Genomic DNA, 15,115 nt, shown 5'->3' with positions numbered 1-15,115 from the left:
TTACACTGAGTTGGGATGACTTACAAAGAGCCATGAGTCTATGTTGAAGGCTTGTGATATTACCCAACAAATCGTGTGAAGGAAAGAAGGTCATGCTTTCCAACTGGTCTCCTTACTAACCGTAATTCATATAGTTTCTCATCATTACTATGAGCTACTAGAGGGAAGGTTATCATCTGCAAAGGTTGGACACTGAGGATTCACTATAATCAATAAGGAAACATGCTATGAAATATAGTTTGATTGAATAAATGTAGTCTAGGTGCCATATCTATATTTTATGATTTTTGATGTATGCTTTTGAAGAACTTGGAAAATAAAGTGTTGAAGAAGTTTAATATGGCTATAATTTATTATCTTTTCAAAACTTCTCAATTTTTTTAATTCTAATTTTCATTGAAAATAAAGAAAATACATTATAAACTGTTTAAGTTTAGAATTGTAAAGAAAATAAGTTGTGTTCAATTATTAAGTTGGAAGCCAGTTTGGGTCTTTACACCCACCAAAAGCCCATATATCATTTTGAAGAGGATAACCAATTCTCTCTCATCTAGTAAGTTCTCTTCTCAAAGTAGTATGATTTAGGTTCAAGTCAATAAAAGTTTGTCTCATATATCTACCCTTTCTCAAATGAAAACTTACCAAAGAGGTTGTAATAACCCTTGGAGAAACTCTCTTATCCTTGTCCTTGCTGTTTTTCACAATGCTATTGTGAGCACTAAAAATATTCTTCACAATAATGAAATTTCTTTCCATTTTCTTATTGACACAAATCTTTAATTTGGAAAGCACAGGTCTCATCTTTTTTATCTTTAATAAGTGCATAAAAAGTTGACATTGCTCCACCATTGTCTGGTTTTTGAAAAAAATCTTATATAGTCTTGAAGCCCATAACCGAATGGTTCATTGTGAATTTTTTCTTCCAAAATACTAATAGTCATTTCATTAATTTCAATTATCCATTTGGGTGTTCTAGGACCTTCATTTCTATTATAATTAGGAGATATGTAATGTTCCTATTTATTTTCAATTTTGACATGGTCAATCATGGAATTTATATTATCAACTAGTAAATTTTCATTCTCCAAATTCTCAATCCTAACATTATCATTATCAATTGGTATATTTTCATTCTCCAACTAAACATATTCATTTTGTGACACTATGATTTCACCTTCAACCAAGACATCATCAACTTGATTCAGATTTAACATACCTTGTCTTTTGCTTTGGTGATTTACCCCGTCTCTTTCCCTATATGTTGCAATGTCTTGATTTGATACCTTCCTTTTGCGTTTAGCCTTTTGATGACTATTGCTCCCCATTCAAACAACAATACTAGACACCTAATCAAATCTTGTAGCAACCTTTTTAGTAGAATGGGCCCCAAACAAATTTTTTTCTCCAAACCTGTGAAAATGGAAAAGAAAAAATGTGATTGTTGGGTTTGCAGCAATAGAGAATACTTTGGGAAAATTCTGCTAGTAAAATAATTCAGGTACCTGATTCCATATTGGGTATCCAATATTATCAAGCATCTAATTAGAGATTGGATATCCTATATGATATCGAGTACCTTGAATCATCACCCAAAATTTGGAGGGAAATCAATTGGGCAAGTGTAGGAAATTAATGACTATTATATATTATTATATATTATTATATATTAGGATATAAAATCAATTAGCGTGGGAAGTGTAAAATAGTATATATTATATAATAGTATATAAAAATTAATTATTATTATATAATATAGTAATATATTATTATTATTAAATATAATATAGTAATATATGATTATTATTATGATATAGTATAGTAATATATTATTATTATATAATATATAGTCATATATAATAATAATAATAATAATTATAGTAATGTAGTTGGTGCAATGGGTCGAATGGGGTCATAGGGTAGCCTAGGACCCCATTCGACCCATTGCATTGTGAAATATGTCCCTAGGGTTCTTAGGACCCCTAAGGACATAAGGTAATCAATCATATGGGTCAAATGGGTTATAGGCTAGCTTGTGACCCCATTCGACCCATTGCATCGTGACATGTGTCCCTAGGACCCCTAGGGACATAGGGTAATCAATGTAATGGGTTGAATGGGGTTGTAGGCTAGGCCCTATGACCCCATTCTACCCATTACATCATGACATGTGTCCCTAGGGGTCCTATAATCGATCATATGGGTTGAATGGGGTCATAGGGTAGCCAATGATCCCATTCAACCCATTGCATGATGACATGTGTCCTAGGACCCCTAGGGACATAGGGTAATCGATCACATGCGTCAAATGGAGTTGTAGGGTAGCCCACAACCCCATTCGATACATTGCATCACATGTCCCTAGGGTAATTGATCATATGGGTCGAATACCCTATGACCCCATTCGACTCATTGCATCACGACATGTGTCACTAGGGGTCCTAGGACCCCTAGGGACATAGGGTAATTGATCATATGGGTTGAATGGGGTTGTAGGGTAGCCTATGGCCCCATTCGACCCATCACATCATGACATGTGTCCCTAGGGGTCCTAGGACACCTAGGGACATAAGGTAATTGATTATATGGGTTGAATGGAGTCATAGGGTAGCCTACAATTGCATTTGACCCATTGCATCATGACAAGTGTCCCTAGGGCTCCTAGTACCCCTAGGGACATAGGGTAATTGATCATATAGGTCGAATAGGGTTGTTGGCTAGCCTATGACCCCATTTGACCCATTGCATTGTAATATGTGTCCCTACTAGTCCTAGGACCCCTAGAGACATAGGGTAATTAATCATATGGGTTGAATGAGGTTGTAGGCCCATTCGACCCATTGCATCGTGACATGTATCCCTAGAGGTATCAGGACCCCAAAGGGATATAAGGTAATTGATCATATTATAATTTAATAAACTATATAACTCTATGTAATAATTTCTAATACTATGTAATAATATATTATAGTATTATATGTAATAATATATATTTAATATAAATAATAATATATAGATAATAATTATAATATTATAGGTAATATATAATACTATTTAATAATATATAGTAGTATGATCATAATGTACTATCTAATCATATTTAATATCATATATAATATTATAACAATAAAAATTGTTATATAATATATAATAAAATAATAAAAAATAAAAATATTGAAATATATCCTTATATCTTAAATGTGAAAACATATTTAAATATGTTTGTTAGTTTTTTGTTTAAAATGTAATATTAGTTCCCCACTTCTCAAATTTTGAATTTTTTTTTCGCTGCCACATTTCGTGTACTTGATTAGGCTTGGTATTTACCAAACCTCTTTGGTCAACTCAAAAAATGTGTTTGAGACATGTTTCTATGACATTTAGACTTCAAGTAGCCATCTGACAATAATTTTTTAATCCAAATTCAATGAAACAAAAAGGGTTTTTTTTATAACACTCTCAAAATTCTATTGAAATAATTGTTGTCAAATTATGAGTTTGATAAGTATTTATTAGTTAAGTTTTAATGAAGATGTCTATAAACTACTGATTGACATACTGATTGAAAAATAGCTATAATTTTCAAACGATATAACATTTTTGAAATCCAAAAGTTGTGTCACATTTTATGCTTCGCCTAGTATAAGAAAAAGAAGAAGAAAAAATCAATTTTGTAAAGTTTTCAATTAGTTAAGGTGGTCAGATAGGTGAGTTTTTTTATTCTGAAAAAGTTATAGTAAAAAAATCATATTTAATTATTTGTTTGGAGTAAAAATACCCAAAAATATGTCATATTTGGGCATGAGTCTACTTTTTATATCTATCATTCTATTAAAAAAATTATCATTCTATTTTGATTAAGGTGGTTAGACCTACACCTACTTATATTTTTGCCCTGAAATTTTTGTAGTACTACATTAAAATCCAAAATTTTGACAAATCAAATATTTTTTTCTCTAGATAAGGCCTAGTATATTAGAAACTAAATTCAATTTACTATAGATTCTTTTCTTACAACTTTTTGATATAAAGTGCATAACTACTTTAAAGTTATGTGTCAAGTTAACATAACCCTAATTTGCCAATTTTTCACTACCACTTAAGATCATAGTTTGGTTGACCATGATCCTGCACATACCTGTATTGCGCACTACTAGATTTGTTTCTATTCTTATTTTCCTAATATTTACTTGTTTTCATGAGAAGGTTGCAGGTTTAGCTAATCTTACTAATATTAGTAGTTAGCACTCCTACATTTGCAAGCTTCCTTGGTTGTCTCCTTCTGCTTAGATTATCTGAAGTTTCCTTCATACAAAATTTCCACCAATGATAATTTTGACCATAGTTTGCATAAATAACTCCTATAATTTTCCACCAAATTCTCCAAAATTTTCTTCCTATGAAAACCCCAGATTTATAGGGGACTATATGTTGTTGCATTGGTTGCATCCATTGCAATCAACATCCCCTAAGGTCTGATTAAATAAATCAAACCTTTAATTAATAATTTCTATTTTGTTTTAATTTCTAACTAAATACTAAGTTATCTAGGTTGTCAAGAAGTCATCACTCAAAGGATTCTCATGCCACAATGGTTAAGTTTCTTCAATCTTCCCTAAGAGGTCAAGGGTTTAATTCTTGTGACCTTTTACTATCACTAGTCTATGACTTGGTCTTAGTAAGTCATGAGTTAAAATTTCTTTTCCATTTTATGTTTCATGAAGAGTTAGGTATGTGGATCGATTGTGGGTACAATTAATAGGTAGCAGGTTCTATGTTTGAACCTCATGAATACTTTTAGTTCAATTTTATCTTATTTAGTTTATTTGTTTCCTCCATTTATTTCTTAAATTATTAGACCTTATGAAAACTTAACAAGCAAGAGCTAAAACCACATACGCACATTAATATATGTAAATATATTTATTTGGGTATATATGTGTGCACACACATATACTCAGATAATAATATTTAAGTTCTCAAAAATAAATAAAAAGATTACAATGAAGTCAAAATGAAGATATCATTAAACCAAACAAATATTTAAAAACACCCAAGTTCCTAGACACAGGTAGTTAACTCCCTACTAGTTCCCCTACAATTAGGGTGTCTACTTGGAACATGGTTTCATTTCCAAATTAACATATAATATAGAGGCTTTTGTAGCTATTCCTGCACACACTTGCATCAACAACCAACCAACATGCATATCTGCAAATAACATTGTAATCATATTAAATTATATAATTTTTTTAATAGGTTTTAGATGGGTTAGAAGGGTTAGAAATCCATAATCCTTAAATGAAATCATATAAAATGTATCATAGAACGTGTATCTCAAAACTCATCATGTGAAGTATCATATAGACTCCTACCACATTCCTAAAACATATGAAGAAAGTCTAATGTCTCAAAATAAGTCTCAAATCATGTTGTTGGGGTGTCATTACATGAGGCAATAAAATTGTCTCAAACTAGGATGTGTTCGACAACATTTCAATATTAAAGAATTTTTTTCTCATAACTCTAGATTTCAAATCCATAATCAAAGTTCCAATTTTGTTTATTGATCAACTTAAGAAAGAACATCATCCTACATCAACACATACTACATTAATCAACTCCAAATTCATTTGTTTACTGATTATTGATATTAACCTAAACTAAAGTACAATTTAAATGTTAACCATTTTTTCATTATGTATGTAGAAGCTTCCGTCCTTGATCAACTACTTGTAAAAAGGCTTGTGTTGTCAATTCTTTTCTTGTACACATCATAGTCAAGAAGTTCATGATATTCTTTGCAACCAAACAACAAACTCCCCAATGCTTTATATCACTATCCTCAATTTGGTAACAAATACCAAAGGCAAGCATGTAGCATAGATGGTTGCAATAATAATAGACATTTGATCATAGATAAAATAAAACTTCTAATGTGGCAAGAAAAAACATCTCAAACTAGGTTGTGCAGTATGGCCTAGTCCCTCAACATTTCATTGTCAAAGAAAACTTTCCCATAAATCTAGATTTTAAATCGAAAATCAAATTTACAATTTTTCTTATGGATCAAGTCAAAATAAGTCATCATCCTACTTCAACCCATACTTCATTAACCTGTCCTCAAATTCATTTATTAGTTGATTACTTAAATTATAATACTTAAATCAAAACACTTAAAAAAAATTTGTGATTAAAAAACTGCATAAATAGATTACAATGAAAAGATAGTCATAGAAGATTAAGATATGCACAAAAATAAACAATCTGGACTAAAAAATAGACATATTTCTTGCAACTCATTTCCAGTGTAGAAAAATTACAAAAATTATATAAGCCTAATGTCGTGAACATCACAAACTATAACAACCAATTTTCTTGAAGGCAATCTCTATAAAACAAAATTATCATTGATCAATACACAATTTTTTGTTTTGTTTTGTTTTTGAATTAAAAAGTAGCCAAAACAAGGGGGCTGACCCTTACAATAGAATAACTAGCCAAAAACTAGTAGATTACCACCAAACAAAATTACCCCCTACTGCTACCAATCCAAGCAAACACAATACTCGAAGGATCATTATAAAATCTCTTACCAGGCATCTTACTACTATTTCCTAAAAAAATACTACTTAAATTGAAAAAGTTTATAAAAAAAGGTAAAACCACCTTAAAACATACTAAGTTCAAGAAACAACAAACCATTAAACACAAAAAACCAAGGGGAGGAGGCCCTAATTGGGCTTCTTCTCATCCTTCCCTTTAAGGAGGATGTTGGCCTAGTCCTTTGCCAGGAAATCAAACAACATTCTGGAGTCTTCATGAGTCAAGTCCCCCTCCTAATTATCCTTCAATAGGTGTAGAGTAGTGGTAGCCACATGTGTCACCTTGATGGTGAACTTTTCCAAAAGTCTTACTCTTTCCTCTAGGGTGTGCACTCTCTCCCTCAGATCTTTGTCAACCATCTTAAGGGTCTCCTCGGGGACCTCCTTCTTTCCACTTGGATTACCATCCACCATTTCCTTGTCAATTTCCTATAAAACTAGGGGGTTAGAGATAATCTTATCTTTAGGTATAACCCTAGCAAGTGAAGACACTATTATAGGGGAGGAGGCTCTTTCCACTATATCAAGGAACTGGTCCTTTGTGAGGTCCACACACCTTATAGTAATTGAAGCTGAGACATGGATCATCTCTTTGCTTCCCTTTGTCACACCACCCGAGCCATACATTACAAAGTCCAAGACTTCCACCTCCTTCTCCTCCTCATTCCCCAAGCCATAGTTTGAAGTCTTCTACTTTATTCTTTGTTTGAAGTAAGCCATCTCCTCAAAATTCTAATCCTCCTCCTATGAAGCCATGGACCTCAACTTCCTTTTAGCATTAGTTTTAGATGAACAATTCTTCCAAATCTTCACCTTCCACCTCTCACTTGATCATCCAATTCCTCCAGCTCTTTTTCCTTCCCTTCCTTCATTTTCATTTTTTTACCAGGGGGGAATCTTTCTCTCCTTAGGGGACCCACTTAGTGAAGGTTGGGGGGTTAGGATCTCTAGGGCTGATAATTTTAAGTGGGATATGGTGGGGGCAAGGGCTATGGAGAGTCGAGATGTCAACCTCCACAATCCTAGTGGGTAACAGGGCCAAGTGGAATTGGTAAAGTTAGAACATCAACCTGTCATGGTGGATAGTATAATTAACCCCCTTTTTCATCTTCTCCTTAACATTAGAAACATATCAACTAATTCATGTAATAGGAAGAACAAAATAGAAATATAATCATGATGATGAAAGTGCTTTAGGAGAGAAAAATGATAATAGTAACAAACACCATACCTCCCTTCAAGGGTTAAATATTTCATAAAAACCAAGAAAACTTAATTCCAAGGTTCTAGAAGTTTCTCCTGCACAAACCCTCCATGATGGTGAATGGGTTCTTTGTGCTCCTAAAAGAAGTAATTTAAGCTAGCTTCCTCAACAACCCTAGTCACCTTTTACCAATTTCTCCCTTTCATTGCAAGGCCCATTACCAAGGAGATAATTTCCTTAGAAATTTGGAACGTGATACCTTTAACAATAACCTTCCTATCCTCCTAGGAGTTAACAAATTGCTGAAAATAACTCTCAACAAAGTCATTCAATGCCTCCATGAATAGGACCAATCCCCCATCTTTAAGAATGTACCAAATTAGGGGTTTATAGGCACTATCCTCAATCATCATAGGATCAATATGTAGAAGATATCCCCCCATATTTTCAACCTTCACTAGAATTCCCTCTTCTTTCAAAACTCTAAACTAGAGGAAAATATTAAAAGTATAGTCACACTTATGCCCAAAAATGGGTTGCACTAAGTACTCATAAAGGCCTTTACTCTCATGAATTACTGTGTCACATCTTGGCTTATTTATCACGTGCCAACTACTGTTACCTTGAATCCATTCTTTTCCATCATTCCCAATAATCCAGCACCTTTTAAAATTTGAATTTTTACTCAGTGCCAAGTATAAAGATATGCACAAGAAAATCATGAAAAATACACCCATATCGTACTTCGATATACTTTCCTTTTCAAACCATGTGAATTTATTATTGTAAGTACCCATTTCGTTATTCCTTGCCATCTGTCCATAGTGATCTGACCCCATCAATCCACTTAGCACTAAGTTGTCACTAAGATCCAAATTTTTTTTCCAACTATACTTAATCATGGGATAATATCTTTATTCACTAAAAGTCTTACCAAATTTGGTAACACTCTAAAATCTCTCTAGCAACGTAAGCCATGCACTCTCAGACCTAAAGTTGCTATCTCATCTACCACCCCATTACCCTCCCAAAAAATATGTTGTAGCTCAAATCCTTTCAAGATGATTAATAAATGCCTTATATCTTCTATCACCCTTTTGATTGCCCATCTCTCTTTCATGTTGACTTTCACTATTTCTATAATAGTTTTTGAATCACCTTCAATCTCCACATTCTCCCATCCTACAGTGATAACCATTTTCAAACCCCAAAAGAGTGCCATGGCTTCTGTAACATTACTCACAACTTCCCCTAGATTACCAACATACACTAGAAGCATTTTTCCCTCACTATATCTAACCATATCCCCTCCAGTTGAACCCTCCTTTCTTGAACCACCATCAAAATTATGTTTAACCTAGTTCTCCTTAGGGGGTCTCCATCTCATTCTCTTTCTAGCAAGTTTCTTGGAATTTTTAACCTCCATGAATCCTTCTTCAAGGTTCCAGTTCCTAACAATCCTTTATTCAATCATATTGGGTAGAACTGCCAATTTCCTCCACTTGCAATTATTGGAATACTTTTAGAATAACTAAGAGGGGGGGTTGGGGGGGGGGGGGGTGTGAATTAGTTATCCAAGGTCCATATGTATAAATAAAACTTTTCTCAGCTTAGTGAACCCATAAAACATTCATACTCATGCATGCAACTTACCGGATTATGCAATCACTAAAACTTGTATGTTACTATCAAATCATCTTGCAAAAATGTAAAGCATGAAATACAATAGATTCATCAACACTCTTGACACACTCATTTACATGGAAACCCAATTTGGGAAAAACCACCAATAACATGCTACTCCTTTTCACTCTTCTAAAGTGATGCCCTGTGAAAGGCCAACTCTTTTAAAGGTTACAATACACATTGTTAAATGTGACCCGATTAAAGGATTTTAATCACCTTGTTAGAAGTGAGCCTTGTTAGAGGACTTTAGGCCATTCACTTGGAATGCCACCTGATTAAAGGATTTACAATTGAATGTTAGGTTAACCTTAATCCAAAGGATTTACCCTAGACTGATAAAATTGTTAGAAAGTAATAGTAGAGCTTTGATCTGATACAACTTAGAACTTCTCTTGTAGATTACCGATCTTTTTTTAGTCCTCAATTCTTCTTGGCCTTCATACTTTGCAGCTCTAATAGCTTGTTCACCCTTGAAGCATTCAATTGCTTAAGCCTTCTTGCTTAACATGCTAATGCAAACTCTTCTCTTGGGTCACTTGATGAAGCCAAACCCTTAACTCCTTCTCCTCCTTAGGTTCTTGCACATGACAAATTTTTGCTTCATGACCAAACATTCCTATAAATAGGAAATTAGGATATTTTCTTGCTCATTTTCCATCGTCTAATTTAGGGTTTTGGATGGATTAGGTAGGATACAATATATCTACCCCATATCTTGTATTTTCTAGAAACTTTTCCTAGAATCCATTTGAATTCTCCTCAAAAATGATTTACATCAAGTTCCGTGCCACTAGCTCATCAACCTTATCTTTCTCCTAGTTCACAAGTTTCAAGAAAACAAACTTGTCAGCTTAGCAAATCTTTGATCTTTAACATAATGTAGCAGATTGGCATTATCATTAGGCATTATCAACCTTCTAATGCTTGGCACATACTACGTTTCTTGACATCAACTAAACTTTACTCAACATCAATTGTCTTGCTCAACATCCACTAAAATTTTCTTTCACTTGGCTCCAACTAAATTTTCTACTCAGCTTGCACTGTCTTTTCTCAACACCTACTATCCACTTGGTCAAGCTTGGCAGAAAAACTTTGTGTAACTTGTTCTTCTAAACTTTCTTAGTGTAGCCACCATTTGTAACCTTAAAGTAGATTATCAATACATCATGTCATCACTATCTTAATTGATCCTTGTACTTCATTACATAATCATAACTCAATCTTTCCTCTAGGTGATTTTGTTATATCTTATTGATCAAATCCTCTTCATCAATCAACTAAGTTAATTTAGAGAAAAAGGTTAATTTAAGTAGATGTTGTTAGAGAAAAAGGTTAACTTAATTTAATTTATTAAATTACTTTTTCTTCCTTCTTAAGAATTATCTTTATGCATTTTTTAACTTTCTCTATTTAATAATTATTTTGTAATTATTAAATAGCTTTCACCTTTAGGTTACCCTTTATAACTTATTAGGTTCCCTTTAGGGTTTCGTTCACCTTTAAGGTTGAAATATTGTAATTTCTTTTACATTATCTTGGAATATATTTTTCTCTCACTCTGTTGAGATTTCCAAGCTGCATTTTTTCCTTCTTTGGTTTCTCTTCAGCAATAGGTTATTTGCATGTAGGTGTTCTTTGCGAACTATGAAGTTGGTTTTTACAACTTCTACATGGTATCAGAGCTAGATCTGTTGTAGCTTGTTTGGTATTTGGAGAAAAAGAAAGCACAAGGGTTTGACAGATTAGATCTGGAGTTTTTAAGGCATTTCTTGAGAAAATAGAAGGTTACTAATTTTTGGAGCTACTTGAGGCCAAACAGACATCACGGATGGATCCAGAAGGTGTCAAAACCCTTGTTTCCATATAAAGTTTGTCTTTTTTGGACAACGTTGATCCGAGAAGTAAAAATGTTTTACCCGATAGGGCCGTACGACCTCTGCAGACACTCTGAGGCAAATTGTTTTGAAAAAAATTGTAATTTTTTTAATATTTCAGGTTTTTAACCCGTGATGGTTAACTAACCACCACAGTTACCGTTGGTAGTCATCGCTTAGCGGCTCCGCCATAGCCCCACTCCGCAGCAGCCCACCACCCACCCCTCCACTTGACGGCTGCTTCACCGGTGGTGGGGGTTTTTTTAAAAAATTTTAAAACTATTTTATTATTATTATTATTTTTAATGCATTTCTAGGGGCCCTGTTGGTTTTTGCTCCATAACTTGAGCATACAAACATATTTTTTTGATCTAAAAGAAGCACTGGAAAGCTGGTTCCGAGATGGAGACATTGGTGTAAATATTTTTTTGGTTTTGGTGTAGTTTGGTTTCCTATTTTGGTAGTTAAATCCAAATGTTTAGTTTTTCACTCCGGAAGGCATATCTCGAGTGTCCCATCTCTGTTTTTCAAAAATGTTATATTTTTGAAAAGTTGGTTCTGTCTAGTTTTCAGAAATGCTATAATTTCTTCTAGATTTTGTTCCATGCTCTTTCTATCATGTTTTTTTCTCTTTTTCTCTATGGTGAATATCTTGGGTGTTTCAAGTTTGAGGATCATTTTCTTGGCATGGGATCTCTTCTTTTGGGTTTTACTTTTTGTTGTATCAGCTCTGTGCCCTTTTTGATCATTGTTGATATCATTTGTAAGCATTTTTATGCAAACACACTGAGATAAAGTGCCATACTACATCTATTTTTCATTTTAGTTGTTTGCCTTGTTTTGCCTTTTGATTCGAGTAGTGTCATTTGAGGACACTCATGAAGATTATTGTATTCTTGGGATTCATTACACCTTGTGCCCTATTGTGCATGCACTACTCTGATAAAGTGCCATGGGGGGGTTGATGTTTGCCTTTTTTTGCCATCTTCCTTTGTTCAGTGAGTATCCCTTCCATGACATTAGCCTCATGACATGTTTGAAATTGATGACCTTAGTACACACTTATGTACTCTTTTGAGCATCTTGATCGTGGTTCCTTGACTTGCAGTTCTTTTTGGCCCACTTTTTTAGTTTCTTGTCACCTCACCCTTGTTTGCATTAAGGGTGGGTTCTTTTGTTGTTTCTAATGCTTCCTTGGTTCATTGGAGTGAGCTATGTGTTCAGTATTTGATCTTATGTACTAGGCGATTGTAGTGGCTGGATAACTATGCATTTCAGTGAGATGGATCACCTACCATATAGACACTCTTCTGTTTGTTCATACTTTGGTTGCTACCCTCCTTGGTTCAATTGATCATCTCTCCAAGCTTTGGTGTTTTATGCAATTTGTATTTTCAAGTTTAGTTGTTTGCCTTTGTTGCCTCCTGATTCGATGCAGATTACAATCTTCTCTACCTGGTTAGGTTCTACTTCAAAGGAGGTTCTATAGTTGAGTAGTTTCTTTTTGATAGTGTTTGTAGCTTCTTCATGCTTTAGTGGTTTTCTTCATGATTATTCTTTGTTCCTATTTTCTGGAACATTCCTCTAGTTGGAGGCTTCTGCAATCCTTCACTAGATTTTCAGCTATCTCTTTTTGGAGTAGAGTTTTTCCCATTGAGTTTTCTCTATTTCTTTTTTTCATAGAGATTTTGTTGTGATTGGTTACCCCATCAGACCTTATTGCTAAGACCCAAGTTTTCTTTCAACATTGCATTATAGTTTCCTTGCTCTTTCTGTATTGTTTGTAATTACATTGTTGCTCATCTTAAGGGGGGGTGTTAGAGAAAAAGGTTAATTTGACTTCATTTATTAAATTACCTTTTCTCCCTTCTTAAGATTTCACTTTATGCTTTTTTTAGCTTTCTCTATTTAATAATTATTTTGTAATCATTAAATTGCTTTCACCTTTAGGTTACCCTTTGTAACTTATTAGATTACCCTTTCTAGGTTTTGATCTCCTTTTATAAGGAATGATCTCTTTGTAATTATGATTTCTTCATCTGAATATAGAATTGGCGTGTTTTCAGATCAAACCCTTGCCTCTTCTTGTCTTTTTCTTCTTCATGACAGGTTTTCTACATGCAGGTATTCGCGGGCTTCATGGATTTGATTTGCATATTTTCTCAAATCCTATAGTTATCTTACTAGAAAATAATAGGTTTGACATCAATGACAAACAATAGTCTTCTTCAACAATGTCCTTCTTTCAACAATCTCTCTTAACAATGATATTTTCAATCAAATTTCAACAATCTCCCTCTTTGGCATTGATGGAAAACGAAAATGATCAACCAAGCTAATCAAATGATGAACATCTTGTTCAAGCAAATTGACTAGGTTAAAATAGTAAGACAATACCAAAAAGAAAATTTGTTCCTTCTATCAACAACTTCCATCTTTTAATTAGCTTGCAAAACTCTTTCTTATAACTACCTCTGAGCTCCTTCTTGTATCTCCCTCTTACTAGGTAGAAAAGGATTTCTCCCTCTTTCTTACATCATTCATGTGTCCTCTTCTAATTAGAAACATCAACAATTATTTGATCTCCCTCTAAGATCAGTAGCAATCTCCAGCTTCTTTGACAATAATCTCTTGCACTTTCTCCTTCAACATTTATAAGGAATATCTCCCTCTATGATTATACATTTTGGCTCTTTGATCAATGTCTCCTTTCTTTGATTACACTTTATCTCTTTGATGTACTTTCTCTCTTTATAATCAATAGATCTCCTTTTCTAATGTACTTTCTCCCTTTCTAATCAACAGATCTCCCTCTTTGACAACAATGCCAAAGACATATACCAAAAACTTGTCATCTTAAATTATGTAGATATAAGCTTTTGCACTTTCTTCAACTTCTCCCTTTGTCACCTTGCTTGTGACTGATTTGAAGTTTCAACTCTATGATTACTTTAGGAAGCTCCTAAAGTAAGATCCACTGCATCAATTTGTATCATATGAACATTAGCTTGTTTGATGCAGGGCACTCTTCTTATTACTTAGATAGCCTTTGATAAGAGTATGACCCCTAGTTTATCTCTTAGATACTTGTGAGCATCCTTAGGTAATGGTTTTGTGAAGATATCAACAATTTTTTTTTTTTGAGTTGATATATTCCATCTTCACCTCTTTATCTTGAACCAACTCTCTCAAGTAATGATACTTGATTGCAATGTGCTTTGTCTTTGTGTGCATTATTGGATTCTTTGATATATTGATAGCATTTGTAGTATCACAATAAAGTATTAATGGTTTTGTGATTTCTTCTTTCATTCCTTTGAGTAGCTATTTGATCCATACAATGTTTGTGCATTTTATAGCAACAATAACATATTCAGCTTCAACAATAGATTGTGAAGTACAACTCTATTTCTTGCTAGTCCATGTCACTAGTCTCTTGCCTAAGAAAAATGCTCCTCCAATGGTGCTCTTTCTGTCATCAATGTTTCCAGCCTAATCAACATCAGTGTAGGCTCTCAATTCAAACTTTTCATTCTTCTTGTAATATAGACCAAAGTCTTCTTTTCCTTTCAGATATCTCATTATTCTTTTCACAACCATTAAATGATTCTCCCTAGGATTAGCAGAGAATCTTACAACTTTCTTTTCACAACCATTAAATGATTCTCCCTAGGATTAGCAGAGAATCTTACAACTATCCTTATAGATAATGCAATATTAGGTCTTCTATGCACTACATATTGCAA

This window comes from Cupressus sempervirens, chromosome 8 (assembly GCF_028749045.1).
Source record: "Cupressus sempervirens isolate cs-2001-9-10 chromosome 8, ASM2874904v1, whole genome shotgun sequence".
Lineage (NCBI taxonomy): Eukaryota > Viridiplantae > Streptophyta > Pinopsida > Cupressales > Cupressaceae > Cupressus > Cupressus sempervirens.
This window is presented reverse-complemented; position numbering follows the sequence as displayed.